Source organism: Ursus americanus, chromosome 3 (genome assembly GCF_024610735.1).
Source record: "Ursus americanus isolate L20-20 chromosome 3, mUrsAme1.1.p, whole genome shotgun sequence".
Lineage (NCBI taxonomy): Eukaryota > Metazoa > Chordata > Mammalia > Carnivora > Ursidae > Ursus > Ursus americanus.
This window is the reverse complement of record NC_142129.1, coordinates 74,414,863-74,434,613: the sequence shown is the minus strand read 5'-3', so window position 1 is coordinate 74,434,613 and position 19,751 is coordinate 74,414,863. Positions and strand designations below refer to the sequence as shown.

At 37.3% G+C, this 19,751-nt stretch overlaps 1 long non-coding RNA gene across 1 annotated transcript in view; it reads right to left on the bottom strand.

Annotated features, from left to right (window-relative positions):
- The window catches only part of LOC148110414 (uncharacterized), a 74,788-nt gene that overhangs the window by 40,451 nt on the left and 14,586 nt on the right, over positions 1–19,751 (bottom strand). Inside the window, exon 2 of the long non-coding RNA XR_015723755.1 lies at positions 11,428–11,480. This is a non-coding gene — a long non-coding RNA (uncharacterized LOC148110414). The remainder of the gene's footprint in view (positions 1–11,427; positions 11,481–19,751) is intronic.

Here is a 19,751-nt window from a genome sequence, read left to right as displayed (position 1 = left end):
GGGTCCTGGGATTGAGCCCCACATCGGGCTCCATGCTCTGCTGGGACCCTGCTTCTTCCTCGCCCACTCCCCCTTCTTGTGTTTCCTCCCTTGCTGGCTGTCTCTCTGTTAAATAAATAAATAAAATCTTAAAAAAAAAAAAAAGGGGGGGGGGAGACCAACCATGAACATGGCATCCTGCATCCTTTCCACTGTGGAATGGGCAGTGGACCGTCTCCACTGAGATTGACCTATATATAGTTCATTAAAATTGCTTCTCCAACTAACAGGAATAAAAATGAGCACAAACTATCTGAAGGTTAAAAGAATGTTTGCTCCCCTAAATGATCCCATATGACACTGGGTATAAGAGAGTCTCACCCAGCAAATAACTGGGGCTATGGAAATGGGATCCTGGGATAGTGGTTCTATCACATACCACACCATATGGAAGCTGCTGACATGGGAGAACAATTAAATGGACTTTTGAAGGTGCAGCTACTGCTTAGAATTATGATATTGCATATGAGACACCATTTTCCAGGACTCAGAATACCCCCCAGTCAATGACAGCTGTTTCTTTAATAAGTTGACTGCATGGAACCAGTGCGGAGGATATAGAAGACCATGGTTTCTAAGGGCCATACTCTCCTGTTTGGCAAATTACTGCTTCCAGATCCTCAAATTCCAAAGTCTACATCTCTACATGAAGGGCCATCTCAGATCCAGAGCTACACTCGGGCCAGGCGAAGCCCCTGCGGAACGGCATCACGGCTCACATTCTTCCCCTGCTCTATTCGGTCTCCCTTACTCCATCACAGATGCTGGTCCCAAAGAGTACTCATCAAACTCCTTGCCTGAGAATCTCCCTTTCAGCACGTACCTCCTGGGAAACCCAAATGATGACAGATACCACCGATCTCCATCTCCTCTTCAGAAACATTTCCCAAATCCACTACCCTGTATTTTTCAGGCCACCGAAGTTCTAAGATTTCGATTTTTCTATTCTTGCTTACTCTTACATTAAAAAAATACTGGAAGCAGTGTTCATGCAATCTGGCACCAATTTTCAGAGTACATTTATATGTGCTCTAAGTGACTCTTTTATGAGGAGGAAATATCCAGCTGTGAATGAAATTACCCCTCACCCACCACCTCACCAGAGAACACACACCGTCTGACTTCTCAGTAGGTCTGTGCAGCTAAGGGAAAACACCCACAGCACCACTGCTCCGTTTAAAACAAAACCACACACCTTTTAGCCAAGTGCCACATGTCATCCCCTTGGTCTATAATTGCCTCACTATAAATAGCAGTTTCCTTTCTCCTCTAAAATTGCTTCAAAGATTCGTGTACAAGTTCCCTTATAATTTTAACACATATAGAGGTGGTGAGGCCTTCCTCCCTTTCTAACTGTGATAAAGGCTTTTGCGAATTACAAAGACTATTTGGCTTTTTAACACATCATTAAATCTCTATGCACTTTTAGAACTTTCTGAAGAATCTACTCACCTTCCAAATCCATTCAGGGTAGTAGTAGTACTAAAATAAATAGAGTGTTAAGATAAAACTCCTTTCGAGGCCATTGTATAGGTGAGATAAACGGTACTTCTAGGTAAAATTTCTCTTGTTACATTGGTCCTCTTTCTTTTCGTTCTTAAAGTCATCTAGCAGCATGAAAATACACAGAGTTCAGGTACTGCTTATGCTTTCCCTTCCCTTTTATTTCCCTATTTTCAAAAGGATTGCTCCTATAGCAAAGAAGTAATGTTCAAATTGGCTTCTAACCATGTATTTTAAAGGAAATGAGAAAAAAAAGTAAACAGGCAAACTAGGAATGAATAACAAGACATATGTCTCTCTTTATCTATTGAAGTCGTGGTAAGATGCTATAGTTACAGAATCCAGGGTGTATCTTGACACGTCAACATATTATGTATGAGCAAGATGTAGTAGATCAAGGTATCGATTTTACTGCCAATGGCACATTACAATGTCAGTATCTTGAATCAATTTCTACCCCTATAACTCACCCATACGATGGGAAAAATCCCATCTTATCCTTAATGTCCCTCCGTTCTAATGATCAGCAAATTTTAAAGTCAATTATAGAATTCATCTTTCATTTTTTTCCTCCAATACTTCACATATTATTCCAACCACATATGTAATTGCTGTCATTTTTTAAAAGACATGAAAATAACTTTAGTGTATGATAGATTATATTATAATTGGTCTTAAGGTAAATTCGACATCCGACACAGGATGGAAGAGAGAAAGGATTCCTTAAATTTTAGAAAAATAAGTTTATAATGTATACAACATGATGTCCAATGAAATATACCACTTTATGGGCTTTTAGTCAGGTTACATTTAGGAAAATAAAATTACTACTTGTTTGTCTTTCTGTTTCTCTTCTCTCTTCTAGCGTCTAAGTGTATTGTTTCTTTTAGAACCTCCAACATAGCAGTACATAATTTCCATAGAAAGCTTTTAATAGGAAATCAGTGAGTGATGGAATTTGTAACTGACTGGATTTAAAGTAAGCTATAGCAATACATCTACACCAGCAGAGAGGCAAATCTATTTCTGAAACAAGATCAAATAAGCACACCAGCTCTATTATGCGACTTCAATGAAAATTAAAACACTTAAGAGGCTCACTGAGTAATACATAAAAGTAAGTATCATTCTAACTATGGTAGAAATCTTGACCAGATCTCTCAACAAGGTGAATTTGAAGAATTACTTTTTACTTTTCTTATTACAAACTCAAATGAAATAATTATCTCACATTAAGAGTGTAGAATTCTTGTAGTTAAAACAAGAAAATGAAACTGGTATTGAAAGATAATAATTCAAAATATATAGCCCCGGACACGAAGGCTGGCCATCTCACAGAATTCAGAGTGTCTGTTCACCCAGAATTCAGTGTCCAAACAGTCCCTGCAATCTGAGGCAGATTAAGTAGAGGTAGTAAAGCGATAAATGAATAGGCCTGAAGCTTTTAAAAGTGAAAGCTACCAGTTACACCAAACTGAGCACTATAATAGCTTTCTTATAGTGCATGACAGCGGGAAGTATCTTTTACTCAAGACTCAGTCTGGTCGACTAGGAATTTAAAACCCTGTTATGGTTTTGTGAGATTAAGGAATTCACTAGACTTTATTCAGTTCACTAAGTGAGCAAATCACCTCTCCACTGCGTGCTCTGGCTAGCTTTTTTCATCAACTGGGGATCATCTCATCTTCCCTTGCATCTCAACAGACAACATGAGGTTTAATTGAAAAACTCAGGGGGAACATAACTACAAATAGTAATATAATACCATTAGTATCCTAAAGTAAGTTCTTTACACATCATTAAGCTATCTGTGGCTGTATTTGGAATCTACTGCAGGGCATTAAAGTTCAGATTTTGTTTTTCCCTTACTTTTTACCTGATGAGAATTCTGAGTAATTGGAGAGACTTCTAAAGACTAAACCCTCAGCCTTAATATAGTTTATCTCCTTCCTCCAAACCTTACCAAGAAGGCACACACCTGGGAACTACTTACAACTTTAACAACAACTTACTTATCCAGTAGATACTCACTTAATATCTGCCCTTCATCAAGCCCTACTTTCCAACTTCGGCAAAACAAAGATGAAAGTTATATAGTTTCCACAGGTTAAGATCTCACGACACCTACCCTAAAGATTCTTAAGGTTCTTAAGATCTTAAGGGATGTCACTCTGAAAGACTCCTGCGGAATGAGCATTATAAACTTATCACTTGGAGCAACTCATTCTAGAAAACATCAGGGCTAATAACAGACCTAGGACTAGACTTTATGAGGGAGCTCCAGGCTTTTTCTCAAAGCACTTTGTCCCCAAATCACAACCCCTTGAGTTTTGCCTTTTTTCCAGCCAAATTCTTTTAGCTTCTGCATACTAGAATTCACTATAGTCCAACCCCACAGTGAGGTATTTAAGAGCTTACACTCCACAGTTCTAGTATCTAGATTCAAATCTTGGTTCTTTCATTTATTAGTTTTATGTACTTGGGCAAATATGGAAGAATTCTATGCCTCATTTTCCCCCGTCTGTAAAACAGGGGTAATAGTACATAGGATTGTTGGAAGACAAATTAACATACATACGGCACATAGAATGGTGCCTGGCACATAGTAAGGATTCTGTCCTCATTGTCGTTACTGTGCGCCGTGGATATACTTACAGGTGTTTGGTAGCAAACTGCTTAACACTGGAGCCTATTCCCAAGTCAAATGACCCAATCAGTGTAAATTTTCCATCAAAATCCTCTCTGTATTAAAATAGACTAAAAATGGCTAACCTGATATTCAACGGTGGACCTTCATAGTAAATTGTCTTTTCCCCATGACTTACACAGAATCTAGATCTCTCTTCTGAGTTAAACAATACTTGTACTCACCCAAAGACCAGGGCCTATAATAGAAATGCCTATGCATATTAGCAGTCAACCTTAATCCATTCCTCTTAAAAGTTCACTCTCCACATCTATCTAATCAACCATGGAACCCATCGGACTTTATTTCTGAGACCATTTCTGGATTTAATTTCTATCTTTCCATTCTCATTCCCAGTTACTATGACCCCCTACCTCAACTGCAAGGAACTATGCCATGGCCACTCCTGCCTCTCTGTTAACCTATTCTGCCGAGAGCCCCAAGAATAACGTGTTGAAAAGACAAATGGGAATATGTCTATTCTCTCTCTTATTTAAAAAAAAAAAAAAAAGACTCTGGGGAAAAGAAACCCAAAACACAAAAGATATTGATGGTCACTGGAATGAAGTCCCAAGTGTTTACCATGAGCTCTAAGGCCCTCTAGGATGTGTAGAGCAAATACAACTCAGGCAAATGATTAGTCACATCTCCCCCCCATTTCTCTCCTTGACTGGGATTTTTCAAATCATCCAGGGAGCTATACTTTCTTCGCTTCCCTAATTGCTATTCCCTCGGCCTGGAAAGCTCCCCAACACACAGCCAATATCCGTTTGACCTGCTGATGCTTGTTCATTCTTCAACTGTCTACTCTAGATCCCTTTTTCAAAAGAAACCAGTGTAGGTCTTATCTTTTAGAAATCATACTTCTCTTGGGGGTGCCTGAGTGGCTCAGTCACTTAAGCCTCTGCCTTTAGCTCAGGTCATGATCCCAGGGTCCTGGGATCAAGTCCCGCATCAGTCTCTTTGCTCAGCGGGGAGCATGCTTCTCCCTCTGCTTGCAGCTATTCCTGCTTATGTGCGCTCTCGCTCTCTGACAAATAAATAACATTTAAAAAAAAAAAGAAAAACCGTATTTCTCTTTACTGATGGATAACGCTCACACAATAAATTGTACAAATAATGATAGAGTTAACAGGTTTCCCCCAGTTTAATCTAAGTTCCACCAGAGAAGGGGCCTCACATTTTTTATTCCCACTGATACTCAGTATCTGTCTTTGATGTACAAATAGTTAACTCATAAGTTTATTAAAACTCAGCAGAGTTATCACAGGCCAATTAATATTTCAAAGAGCTAAAATTTATTAAAATCTAAAATCTTGATTCTTAATTCCACATTTAATTTCAGAGTAAGAAAGAACCACCTCCACCTCGTAACATTTCACTGTTCCCTTATTAACAGCAAATTCAGGTCTCAGTTCTGGAGTTTTGCCCAGCTCTTCACAACAGACAAATGATTAGTACTTTATTCATATGCTAAACAAATGATCATATTTCTTATACACACACACACACACACACAAATATAAGAAGTTACCTCCATCTGTGGGAGCTTTCATTTTGCCCAAAATCAAAGGGGAAAATAGTAACCTGTTCTAAAGCCTCAGCAACTAGATTATGAGAAATTAAAAATTAGCCTTAGCTTTTCTTTAAAAAATAAATATGTTTTAACTATTAAGAGAAATTCACAAAGTATTGCTGACTTTATAGAAGTGTATCCAGACCCAGCATTAACACATTTCCTTTACACTTTTCATGCACCTGTGACCTCACATCTTGCACGGTGATCCTTGTGTAAAGAAGGCTAAAAACAAATTTTATACCCATACTCCAATTTTCAGTGATTATAAAAAACAAATATACCTCCGGTATATAATTTTCTAAAACCATTAATGCATTTATACTAAAAATATTTTTTCTTCTATATTATTCAGGAAAGATCCTTCAAGTGTGTTTTCTAGTTATTATAGCTGCTCCTTTTTAACTTTTTTTTTCGAAAGGCACTCCTTTTTCCAAGAGTTACTTAGATGTTTTTATTCTTTTGGATTCTGACTTGGCAATCCTGGGAGAGTTTTGTTTTTGCTTACCCAGTATCTGCTTTACTTCCTCATCCCTCAGCAGTCAGAACTTGTGATTTGTTCTGATCCTGGAAATGGGAGTAGTTTCATGTGTTACAGGCCGAAGCTTTAAGGCTCAATTCATGCTTCATCATGTTTTCTCTTCCCCCTGCATAATGCTAAATGATGTTCCATACAGAAGTTGTTTAGAAAGGCTGTGTCCCAGAGGTAAGAACAGAGTCGAAGCCCACCCACAATGAACATGTAGTAAATGAGAGAAGGAAATCTTTGTTGTAAATCACGCAAGTTTGGTGGGAAGAGGGGTGGTTACTGCAGTATAACTACATCTACCCTGACTGACACTTCTGTCCTAATTTCTCACTCTATTCCTGCTCTCTGGCTCCGTAGCCATAGTTTTAGCTGTCACCTATAGACTATTCTCCCCCCCGGAAATCCTCAGCTCCACCAGGAAAATCACCTCATCATTTTAGGTTTATTTTACATGCCTCCTGAACAATTTCACCTGGCTGCCATTTGACCAATTTATAACAATGACCAAAACTAAATTTATCATCTTTCTTCCGAAGTTAACTACTTTCCGTTACTCCAATATTACTCATCTATGGCAATCTTCCTCAACTGTTGTCTCTTTCAACCTCACACCATATCCAATTGATTGTCCAATTTTGTCAATTTTGTAACCCAAATAGCTATTAAATCTATTCCATTCTCTTCATCTCATTGTCAAAGTTCTGGTTTAGAACCTTATCATTGATCTCCTAGGATTTAAAAATAACTTACCAAATTTTATCTACTTCCAATATAGCACAATCTCAGTTTATTCTTCCAAGTTTCACCAGCACAATCTTTCTAAAATTCACATGTGCTTCTATCACTTCACTGCTTAGAATCTACCAGTGGTAACCCAAGCATTCTGCACAACGTCTGAACTCTTGGTATAGCATTTGAGATTCCTCATGATCTGACTAACCCTCATCTTTAGTTTTACCCACCGATACACCCCCATATTCATCCTTCAATGTGCCTGACTTCTGATGGCATCATGTTCTCTAAACCTGTTCTTTTTTATTTTTTGTTTTTTATCAATGGTGCTTGGCTTCCCACAAATGGCTGGCTAATTCTCCCCATCAATGTGAGCTAAGTCTCAACACTGCAAATCACCAAAAGAAGTAGGTGCAAATGAGCACCCTTGGACCTATCCAATATACATGTATCATAGAAGAAAAAAAAATTCTATTCAATTTAGCCATCACATGGGATGGTAAATACACAAGCCAGTTTACAGGAGGTTAACCACTAAATGGAAGGTGGGACTTAAAGGCAGTCAGTACAAGTAAGCCTCTCGCTAGAGTGGATCAGTCAGGATGGAGTGACATAGTAAAATAGCCTGAGTAGACATAATAGGAAGAATTTTCTCAGAATAGAATATCAGCATGAAATTTGGAGACAGATTAGTTAGAGCTGCTAGAGGGGATTAGAGTCAAAGGTAATTGTTTCTGAGGGAGTGGCAGTCTGATGCAGTGAAATGCTAGGTCAAAATGGAGTCCTCGAGAAACTCCACTGTTTTGCCCAAGGAGGAGACGTATGTAAGTTTATGTTTAGCGATGTGGAGTTTGAAATGACAGCAGCATTGCAAAGTAGAAATACCCTACGGATCTGAAAATGCTGGTGTGATCATAGAGGAAAGGTCACAGTTGACCTTTTGTAAATCCCCTCCATCGATTTCCTCAGAAAACCTGCCCAAGAAACTATCAAATTGTTCTCCAAGGGAGGAGGCACGGAGTTCCATTTATCATCTTCCACCCTATTTTTCAAAATAGCATTTTAAATATGATTTCACCAAGTATCCTTGACAAAACCATCTAACAACACAAAATGAATTTTCTGTCTTTAAAAAGCATGAATGATATAGAAATCCATGTTTGAATGATGTGAAGAGCTGGGCAGTGTATAAACCATTCAAACACACATAGAAAGAAACAAAGAGGCCCAATAAATACTTGAAAGAAAAGGGAAAAGACAGGGAAGGAGAGGATTTTTAAATCTCTTAAATTCTCTTTAAATTCTTAAATCTCTTTGCTGAAGAACAGTCTTTCTGGGGCGGGGAGTGAGGGGTATTGAGTGACCTGTCCTTACTGGAGTCAACTAGCTGCTTGGAAAGTAATTTTCTCTTTGCTAAGCTGACCTAACAAAAGCAAAATCCACCCCCCCCCAATATGTATCAATGTTTTGAAGATTCAGTGTTGCTTATAAAGCTAGTGGTCACCTAACAAAAGTTATTCTCCATGTATAAATTATCAATCTACGTTCAGAGAAAGTTGAAATTAAATGCTCAATATATTGCCATGGTGGAATATTTTTCTACAAGTTCATCATTGTCTCTAATTAAGCTCTCTTTCCTAAAACCAAGTTTCTAGAGAGTCTATAGTATTCTTTCACCTACATAACATTTAAAACCATGTTGGAAGAGTGCCTTCCACCTTAGACTTTTAGACTAGAGCATGCTTTGTTCCCAATACTCACAGCTGCTGTTACAATGTCTTGGAAATACTTTATTTTATTGAAATCTCTATACATTTCTGACTTTATTTTCCCAGAAATGTAAGAAAACCGGATGGGGATGGTTATGTTGTCCATTGCTCTGGCAACGCTTCTGCATATTTTGTTAAAAACTACATGTGTCTATGTTTACAACATCAAAAATCCACGTGACATATGAATATTCAAACAAGTTCCACTATCAGGCAACTAAACATTCCTACCACATTTTCTTTCCCTTTTCGCATTGCTGATTTGTATTAGAACAAACATACTTGTTCCTGCCATTAGGAAAAGAGCAAAACAAAATTTTTATGCTCTGATTAATATTAAGACACTTGAAACATCGCAAAAAGGCACTTCTCATATTGCTTGGCACTGCTTCTGATGTTTTTATTCCTAGCTTTTAAATCCCTTTAGAAGTCTTGTGTTTTCCTTTTTTCATGCTACAGTGCTTTAATTTATCCTCGTTACAAAGCCCCAGAAACCAACCAAACGGCTTTGGACTTGTAGGAACCATCTGACTGATTCTGAGCTGGCAGAGAGGGGAACACTTAGGCACAGCTCTCTGGCGGCTGGTGTGAGATGCATCAGTGGCCTCTATCTTGATTGGAGAGTAAGGGTCCACATCAAGAAAATGCACCATTGCCATTGATACTAAGTCATGGAGGAATTTAATTTGAATGAGAATGTTCCAGTTCATGGTCTTTTATCAGTCACAATACCACTCTAAGTTCTCTTTGTAAATTCTTTATCCATGTCATCCAACAGTAGCTTATCTGTGTGGGAATTATTATCTAGTTCTTGCAATTATTAACATGGATAGAGACCATATAGCTATTGAAAGATGAAAAGTTTAAAATGGTCAACGAAGAAGAGCATGTTAAAAAATAGAAGTCTTTTCTGGACACAAAATCAAGAAAAATAATGAAGGATAAAGAAGGGTGAATAAAGTTATCTCTGGTGTAAGAAAAATATTATTGGTCAGAAAATCATCCCACATGCAGATTCTACTTGGCACTGTTAAAGAAAACAAAGTTCTATATTTTGAGCTTGCTTTTTTATCTACATGCCCAGCTAAAACACAACCATGATATAGAGACACCCTAGATGGCTAATAATTTGGCATCTAAAACAGCATTCACCACCCACTTACACGTGGAAGTGAGGAAAATCTGAAGACTGTGTGAAGTCAGGCCAAGGAGAAACTGCACGTAAGAGCTACTTAAGAATTGAGAGATTGGAGGCAAATTCCTCAACAATTCATTAACCATGGGCTTAATTTATTATCTTCATTTATCCAGATCAAGTCAAAATTACTTAAATTTATAAGTTTCCACAGGATTATACTTTATTTTTATAATCAAATACAATTCTTTATGATTCTTTTCATTTATGTGGCTTCTCAATGTCTGCCTGCTCAGAGAGCCCTTTTCTAACTACACAATTTAAAATAACAGCCCCTCTCCATGGAGGGGCCACTTTATCCTTTACATTGTTGTATTCAGTTTTTTCCCCCTCTTATCCACAATAATATTATCTGTGTATTTGTTAACGTGATTACTCTCTGCTTCTCTCCTAATAATGCAAGCTAATGGGGACAGAGATTACCTCCACTTTATTCATCTCTATACCCCGAACCCCTAGAACAAGGTTGGCCACACGGAAGATGCTCACTGTTCTTGAATAAATGACAATAGTTGGTTACTTTCACCTAAAGTTACCACATTTCAGTCAGAAATTTACCAATGTATCGTTTTCAGCTGTATTGGAAAACCTATTTTATCTCCATCCTCCACCACCAACATAAACATTTAAGGCACTATAATAATCAAAAGGAAGAGGAAAAAGTACACAATTTTACCACTTTATTACCCAGTAAAACATCCCTTTTATGTTTCATCTTTAGTGTGGTTGAGTTCACCATCTTTCTGGGGAACAAGGTACACAGTGTCCACTGTTGATATGTATTTATGGATGTGGAAAGAAAGTTTCTGCTTAGCATTGGACCATGTGAGAGGTTATCTTCTCCAACACTTCGCATTATCTTAAAACATTAGAGCCAAATCACCGTGCTAACGATCTCCGCAATAGCACTCACATGGAACAGCATGTAAGAGAAGGCAAATGTTAGTAATTAATGAAACCTCACCTTGATCTCCCCGGGAGCTGGCAATGTACAAGTCTCTGGATCTGTGCTGATTCCTGAACAGCACTTACCTTAGCGACTGCCTTCGGTTTAAATGAGACTTAGCATCAGAACTCACAAACTGAGGGTTTCAGGGGGGAGGGGGGGTGAGGGACTGGGATAGGCCGGTGATGGGTATTAAGGAAGGCACGTATTGCATGGAGCACTGGGTGTTATACGCAAACAATGAATCATGGAACACTACATCAAAAACCAATGATGTACTGTATGGTGACTAACATAGTAAAAAATTAAAAAAAAAAGAACTCACTCTAAGTATTGTCACATATACCATTGAAGTCATAGATACAGTAATGTCAAAAGTGGAAAGACTAAAATTTAGGGTAATTGATTATCCGTTTAACCTTTCAATTCCCAAATATAATCAGAATTGTTACCTTCAGGAAAACTTCTGGGAAGACTTAGGTATCCTACTCAATTTCTCACCTTCCTAGGGGAAAGAAGTGAAAGAATCCATGAGGGAGGGGAAGGTAGAAATGGAGGCAACAATCACAACATGCAGGTGTGTTTTAAAACATGATTGATGTAATTTTTTTATTTCCAATTAAATTCTTCCAACACAATGACAACATGCATAGCCTTCAACCCTTCCCAGACTTGTAACAAAATGCCACCAAGTTTTACCCAGCATATCATTAAAGTATATGATTTCTGACCCCTGACACACACACGTCATTTTTTTTTTCCTTCCACATATCGACATTGTGCCTAGAGTGACCAGTCATGAAAGTTTTACTTCATGAATGGGATCTGGCCTGTATCTCTACAATAGCTATGTATAGAAGCGTAGCAAACAAGGAATTGAAGTTTTGAGGATCATTTTATGGGGATCCTCACTGCATGATATAGTATTTTCAGGTCGAGTTGTACAGAGCGGGGAAAAAAACCAAAGGATCAGAGAGAAAAAGAGACGGACTCAGAGAAATAATCAGGTCTAATCATAAACACAAGTTCAAAACATTTGAATCTTTTCTCTTTGGTACCTATGACCCCCTCTGAAATGGTTTTGTTTTATCTGTCCTTCCACTTCCTCCTTTCTCCTTAGCCCAGCCTTCTGGAGTCAGAAGTGACCTGCCTGCCTGCCCTGTAACTACACATCTTCCAGAGAAGCATTAGGAGAAAGCACAACATTGTGGTAGGTATTATAAACTAGGCATTTCATGCATGCAATCCTATGCAATCACAACAACATATTCTTGATTGTCATTATGCCCATTTCTCAGGTCAAGGAATGGAGGTTTCATAATGTGTTCATCACTGCCCAGATTCTAAGTGAAAAATGTGGATTCATGCTCTGTTTTATCTGACGCTTCAGTCCACAGCATGGCCTGTCCCTCTGCCTCCTTACCTAGACTTACTCTCACTTGGCCAGCAGTTGCATTGAATTAACTAGTTCCACCAGAGCCTAAATAATGAGACTTAATATGCTTTCCCTCCAAGGAGCGCACATATTTACACAGGAGAAAACATCCTTAACTAATGAAGGATTTCCTAAGTTACAATTTCTGGGCTAAGTATCACTTTTCCAGTAGAATGACATTGGGGCTGAATGCTCTACTTGCTTCATTCAGCAAGCCATGGCTCTCAAATAGTCAAATATATTTAGTGCAAACAGACAAGTAAGTGTTGTGCTACACAATGTGTGTGTCTGCTTGTTTTGGGGTTTTTTTTTTTTTTTTCCTTCTGGTGATTGTTACTGGCAGGCTTTGAAAGCAGTTGCAATAACATTTGGGAGAACCTTGTTTGCTGGGGGAATTTGGTTCAGTACTTAATAAATGCATTTGTCTTGTTTCTAATTTTCTTTCTGTACTCTTCAAATGTTGTTGCTTCCAAGGCTTAAATCAAGAGAACCTCAGTTTGATTCTGTTATGTCTCTCTTGTCTCCTTCAGGATATCTAGAGAGAGAGAAGCAACATGAATGCCGGGCAGTAATAGGGTTTGCTACAGGTATTAACACATCACATTCTAGGGTCGTTTGAACTGCTTTAATCATGCAACAGGAATAAATTAGCCTCACTTTGTAGCTGCTTCCTCAAGTACAAATGATGTTAATAGTAGCACCTCACTGAGAAGTTGTCTAGAGCAATGGGCTTCACATACACAAGAGTGTGAGGATTAAGGGTCAAGTTCCAAAGCCAAAGTCCAAAGCTCGAATCTCACTGTCACCTCATAGTTTTATGGACTATGTTAACTCACTTAGCTTCTCTGGCTTGGATTGCTATGTACAGTACTTTCAGTGCTTACCTCATTATTCATGTGATTAAATTAACAATATATATTAAGTGTATCAAAGAGTGCCTGACACGTTTTGTTTTATGTGAAATTGCTTTGTAATTCAGTAAGTACTTCAGAAATATGCCACACGTTTCTGTGTTACATCCTAAGTGGCAAGAAGGGATTCCTTATTTTCTTCAGGATATGAGAAAACAAAATTCATAGGAGGCTAATAGAGTTCTGTATTTGTCACTGTGTTCAATACTTGTATGACAAAGTAGGTCATGTTCAAAGTGCATAGGGTTCACCAATGGCATCAAGTAAGAAACTAGGGAAAGAAGAGGCTAAAACACGGAGGGCAGCATGAGAATTCAAAATGATTTCTCAGAGTCAAAGAGGAAAAAATTCCATGAGACCTTAGAGAAGAAAATCTAACTTAAAAAAAAAAAAAGTAGTGAACTGGGTTAGAAACAAGAGGTCACAATGACAAAATAGAATCACCTAGAAGTGGTCTTCAAAGCCAAAGTGATTACAGCAAAGTCAGGAAATTTTATAGACAAAGGAAGGGTATGGTTGAGCATAATTTTATATGGCCTAACTGTACAGTGCACTGATGAAAGATTTTGAAGGCCCAATCTCAAATGGGAAAGAGACTTTCTCCAGAAACACTGAGATGTGATCGAATAGAAGCACTGTTGGTAACATTCTTGTTTTCAGTGAGAAGTTCACCCACAGAGTCTAGAAAGAGAGGTATGGAAAGTAGAGGAAAGCAGAATAAATTACAGGAAAGTTTAATTAATTTCGAGTTCTAAGAATGAAAACACTTCTGGGAATGTGAAAAAATTTGCCTGCTAAACATTTAACAGAGATTAACTACATTAGAGAATTGGAGTTATAATCCAAAGGGGACAGAGATAAATAACTTGGAAGAAAAACTCAAGGAGGCAAGTCAACCTCCCTAAGGGTTGAGTTAGGACCTACAGTGACAGACTAGCACCCACTAGGTACATGGGGGAAATCGAAGAAAGAAGCAGAAAGAGAAATAGAAAAGGAAGGACTGTTGTTCAATTTTGCATAAATTTTAACTTTTGCTTTGAACTCTCCTTACCCAAGAAAGGAAATCAAGTCTTGTCTTTGTGATTCCATTCTAACCTTCGTAGCCCCAGAACTTTGATTAGATTTTTAAATGAATACTTTATTTCAGTTACATTTGTTATCAGTTAACAGGCTTCTGAACACTGATGTGAACCTAATTATGGCTCTTCTGGGAATGTGCACCCAGTGTATATCTGAAGTCACCAGAATGTAATTTTAAAAATTGTGACAAAAACTAGAGAAGAACTTACAAACTGCAGCTAAAATGAAGAAAAATGAGCAAAGGTTCAGGGAAGGGTAGGTCCATGTATAATGGTCAAGCCATTACGCAAAGACAAGAACAAAAGGGAGTCCCCAACCACCATAGGTATAGGGGTAGGAAAGTAGGTGAGGAAAACTTCAGCTTTACCAGGTCAAGTTACCAGAGAAGAGACTTCAGTGCTGGCAGAACAGCTGCAAACTTAAAGAAGAAATCCTGGTAGCAAGAATACAAAGGAAGGATATAATCAAAGTACAGTATCTCTAGCAGCTAAATTACTCATGTGTGGGCAAGAGATCCTGAAGCAAGATGGGAAGTTAGGCAGAAACCAGAGCAATCTACTCCTGAAAGATAGAGCTTCAGAGTCAAGCCATGAGTTTGATGCTTTCAGAATTGAGAGCATTTCACTGAATGTTAGACAACTAAAATATCAAAGACTGACAATACTGCGCACTGGTGAGAATGTACAACAACTAGAACCCTCATCCATCACTGGTAGGAAGGTAAATTTCTCCTGAATACGGAGAGAATACGGCAGCATCATCAACTGAAACGTACAATTACCCTATGACCTACAAATCACATAGATATTTAACCAAGAAAGAAAACCTATGTCCAAAGATCTGTGTGACTGTTCATAGAAACTTAATAATAATCACTCAAAACTATTGATGATACAAATGTCCATTAATATGTCAATGGATAAAACCAATTATGGTATTTTTGTGCAGCTGAATACTACTAAGCCATATAAAATGATTGAAGAGCTGCTAACAATATGGATATATCTCAAAATTATTGAGTTAAAGAAGTCAGATACAAAAGAATGTATACTGCATTTTCCCTTTTGTATGAAATTCTAGAAAATATAAACTAATCTATAGTAACAGAAGGCAGGTTGATTATTTCCTGGGTTGGCAGAGACAGACTGCAAAGGGAAACAAGGAAACTTTTGAGGTGATGGAATTGTTGTGTCCTGAGTGGGGTGGTTGTTACCCAAGTCTGTACATTTGTCAAAACCCATTGCACTGCACACTTAAAATAGCACCATTTATTGTATGCAGACTGGACTTAACTAAAATGGGTCTCAAAAAGTGGGTAGCAGCTTCTACCTCAGAGTGATTGAACAGCAGTTTTTCAAATGCCTTTCAACAACTATTTACATAATCAAGTTATTTTTTTGAAAGTAGCAAATTCAGCAATACTTGTGACCAAACGACAGCGATGGAGGCTGTTCTATTTGGTATTTGAACACTTCTGGCGTCCTCCAGGTCTGCTCATTTGTGTGCATATTATTCCTCCTGTCCCCACAGCTTCTCCTCTCTCCTCACACTTCTGACATTTAAAAAATGCTTATCACCTGAAAGTAATTTTAACAGTTTAGAAGTTCAATGCAGTTAAAAAAAAAAATTGGGTTCTTTTTAGGAAAGACCTTTTGTAAATGAGTCAAGAAATATTGTGGGAAGGGGAATAAAAGGTAAATATTTTTATTTTGATATCTATCGAAGGCCCTTCAGGTATTTTATAGCACTGCAGCTAGCTGTGAGATCCACCTTTCCCCTTCTCTACTAAGGGAACCTAGATTTTGCATGGTATGGCATTGCTCTCAGCTGAAGAATCAAACGAACGAACATCCCACTTCGTTCTCCAACTTCCCTTGTGACGAGCAGTGGCCACACAGCATAATTGTGGTCAATGAGATAGAAGCAGAATGGCTGAGCAGAGCTTATGGGGCAATTTTAATGAAAACCTGATGCCATTTGAATATGATTTTTATCCTATGCTTTTCCCCTTCTTCTTTCCTTCAATTCAGACACAAGAGAAATAGTCCCACCTGGTATTAAACACTAAAAATTCACCGTAATTAAAACTGCAGGACATTTACACACAAATACCGCGCGTGCTCACGCGCACACACACGGTAAATATGTGAGGTGATGGTTGTGTTAGGTAACTTGGTGGGGGGAATCCTTTTACACACAATGTATATCAAAATCACATTGTAAACAATTTTGTCAAGTCTATCTCAATAAAGCTGAGGAAAACTCAAATTTATCCAAATTTGACTGTAAACTTAGTATACAGCAAAAGTGTAATTATTATCATCATAGTCATGAAAGGTAAAGGAGATCCACTCCTTACACCATTCACTAGAGTAAGTTCCAACGAATTTTGGAATTTAAATAGTAAAAAGTGAAAGCATATAAACATCAGACAAAAACATGGGTAAATTCCCCTATAACTACTGTTAAATAAACACCCCTAATTAAGATTTGAATCCAGGTGCAAAGGAAAAAGACCATTAAATTTGACAAAGACTATGTAAAAATAAATAAAAATGTGTTTCCTGGCAAACAAATACCCACAATAGTGATGCATGAAATTAAATACCATACTGACATAATACATATTCAACTTATAGACAAAATACTGTCACCAGAACATAGGAGCTTCTAAAACTGCAGAAGAAAAACTGGCAAGGTCTAAGAATGGATGGTTAACACATAAATATAATTACCCACTAAACACGCATGTTCAACCTCGTTCATCCTAACTGAATGCAAATTAAAACAGTTTATTTCTCACCTACGCATTAGAAAATATGAAAACTTTCCACATTATACTTTGTTGGCAAGTTTGGGTAATGTAGTTATTTTCAGGTATTTCTACTAGGGATGCAAAGTGGTAGAAGCTATTTAAGTAATTTGATTAAGGCAACATCTAGCAAAATTATGTGACCATTTACCATTTTTACTCAGCAATTCTACTTCCAGGAATCAACCCCAAAGGTAAACTAGCAAAAATTTTAAAGATGTATATGTACAAAGATCTTCACATAACAAATGCCCAAGAACAGGGGACTATTTAAAGGAACTATAGTTTGTCCTTGAGTGGAATACTGTGCAACTGTAAAAATAAAAATAAAGGCGTATCTCCTTTATGATTAAATCATCTCCAAGATTTACTTTTATGTGAAAAAGAGGGAGAAAATTAGGCATCTAAGAAACAGAGAATTGTACAGGAATTTAACTGTAACTGAAGGTTAAACCATATTTAAAAAAATAGAAGAATAGTGACAAAAGCTAGACTTCCCTAAGTGTACATTGTTTTATAAACTTTTATGTAAAACTCTAAGTATTTCATGTAATTACAAAACACAAATTTGAAAGTTGTATCGGAAAGCTTAGCTGTGCAATGAAATGAATAAAACTGTATTTATTTGGTAACATTATCACAAAGAGAAAAACTATTCCAAGTTACTTTAAGAGACACTAACTTCAGGTGTCCCAGGTGAGATACGTACTAAGCCAAAATAGGGTTTTAAAAATTCTTAAACTGTTTTCACAAATTGCATTTTTGGTGGCAGTGTTAGTATTTTTTATTCTTATACTATTATGTGGTATGTATTGTGGGATGAAGAAATTGAATATATTAGTGCCTGAAATCCAGGATTTTATCCACTGGACGTGGAGACATGAAATTGGTGAGGTCAAATACACTCTGTAGGACTAAATTGAAACTGAATTATTAGTGTAAATTCATGACTTTAGTCTCTACAAAATAAACTAACATTTCTAAGCTCTGTTCAATGAAAAAGCCTTGAAGCAATAACAAACCAACAGTAATAATGACCCTTTGTATCTAGATTGTGATCTTTAATGATCTCAAAATACTATTTCCCCACTAAAAGCATTTGGTCTTCTTGGGGCAAGAGTGATGTAACATCCAGGGCAGGAAAAAGGACAAAGGTTTCCAGAGAAATCTCGCCCAACAGAAATTAAGAAGCTAGGAGACTACTAGAGGCATGTCAAACAGCCAAAGGCAGGGAGCGACATAAGGAGTTGCCGACCCATTACACACGAGTAGGAATAACAGAGGATTGTTACAGTTTCAAAAATACAATGAACTTTAACACAGAAAGTATGTTTAAATGCATTAACTCATAATAGCCATTGGAGAACTGGCCACCACTGGCAGATGCTGTTTTTAAAACTAATCAATAAAAGGAAGCTATCAAACATTTATCCATTCTTTAGGGTAACCACATATTGATGAAATATGAAGTAAATTTCCTCTTTGTAGAGGTATCCTTGCTAATAGAAAAGGAATGATGTAATTAAACTACCTCCATTTTATAAACCCAAGGGAAATAATTGATCTAAGCTGTGAGCATTAATGACTGTTAAAAATATGTAAAGTGGAATAAATAGGCATTATATGCTTATAATAAGAATATTACATGTGAAGTGTATTTGCCAAAAGTATTCACAGCCAAATCAACCATTTGCCTCTACCTACCAACCTGCAAGAAATACTGGGGACACTGTAATCTTTTAAGTGATCCAAGAAAAATGTAATTAGCAAATCACAGGCTATGAGAAAGTCCACAAGACACATTTACAGGATTATTTAATAACTAAAAGACCAAAAAATACTTAAGAAACTTGAAAACTTGAATATATAAACCTTATTTGATACCTCACTGGAACAGATCAACCATAATACCATCAGAAAATTTTGAACGAGGACTATACATTTGATAATATTAAGTAGTTCTTGGCAACATTTAGGTGTGTTGATTATGTGGTGCCTATTTGGAAAACACCATTTATGGATACACACTAAAATACTGACAGATAAAAATCAGTAAAGTGTCTCAGATGTGCTTTAAAATGATCTGGGTCTTGTAGGTGAGACCAGAGTTTATAATTTTTTAAATCTGGGTGGTTGAGTTCATGACATTATTCCCTGTGCATTTGTGTAAGATACACATTCCGTTTGATGAAGAGTTTTAAAATATTTCCAAAAATATGCACAGATACACAGAACAGTTGAGTATAGATAGTTCTGCAAGGGGATTTAGAACAGTTACATTTTCAAAATTCTTTCGTATTTATCCCACACACTGGTTTTACCCTTTAAGCCTAAAACTATTGTTTCAACCGCGGGACAATGAAAGGTGCTGAGATACGTGGCATTGGAACACGGCCCAGACAAGTGCTTTATATACGACCTTGTCTCGAGGTACAAAGAGAGACAACTGGGATGTGCTCACGAGACTGCTGATAGAGAATAATGTACTCAACAAATTCAAACATTTTTGCTCAGAATTATACCATCATAGCAGCTTTG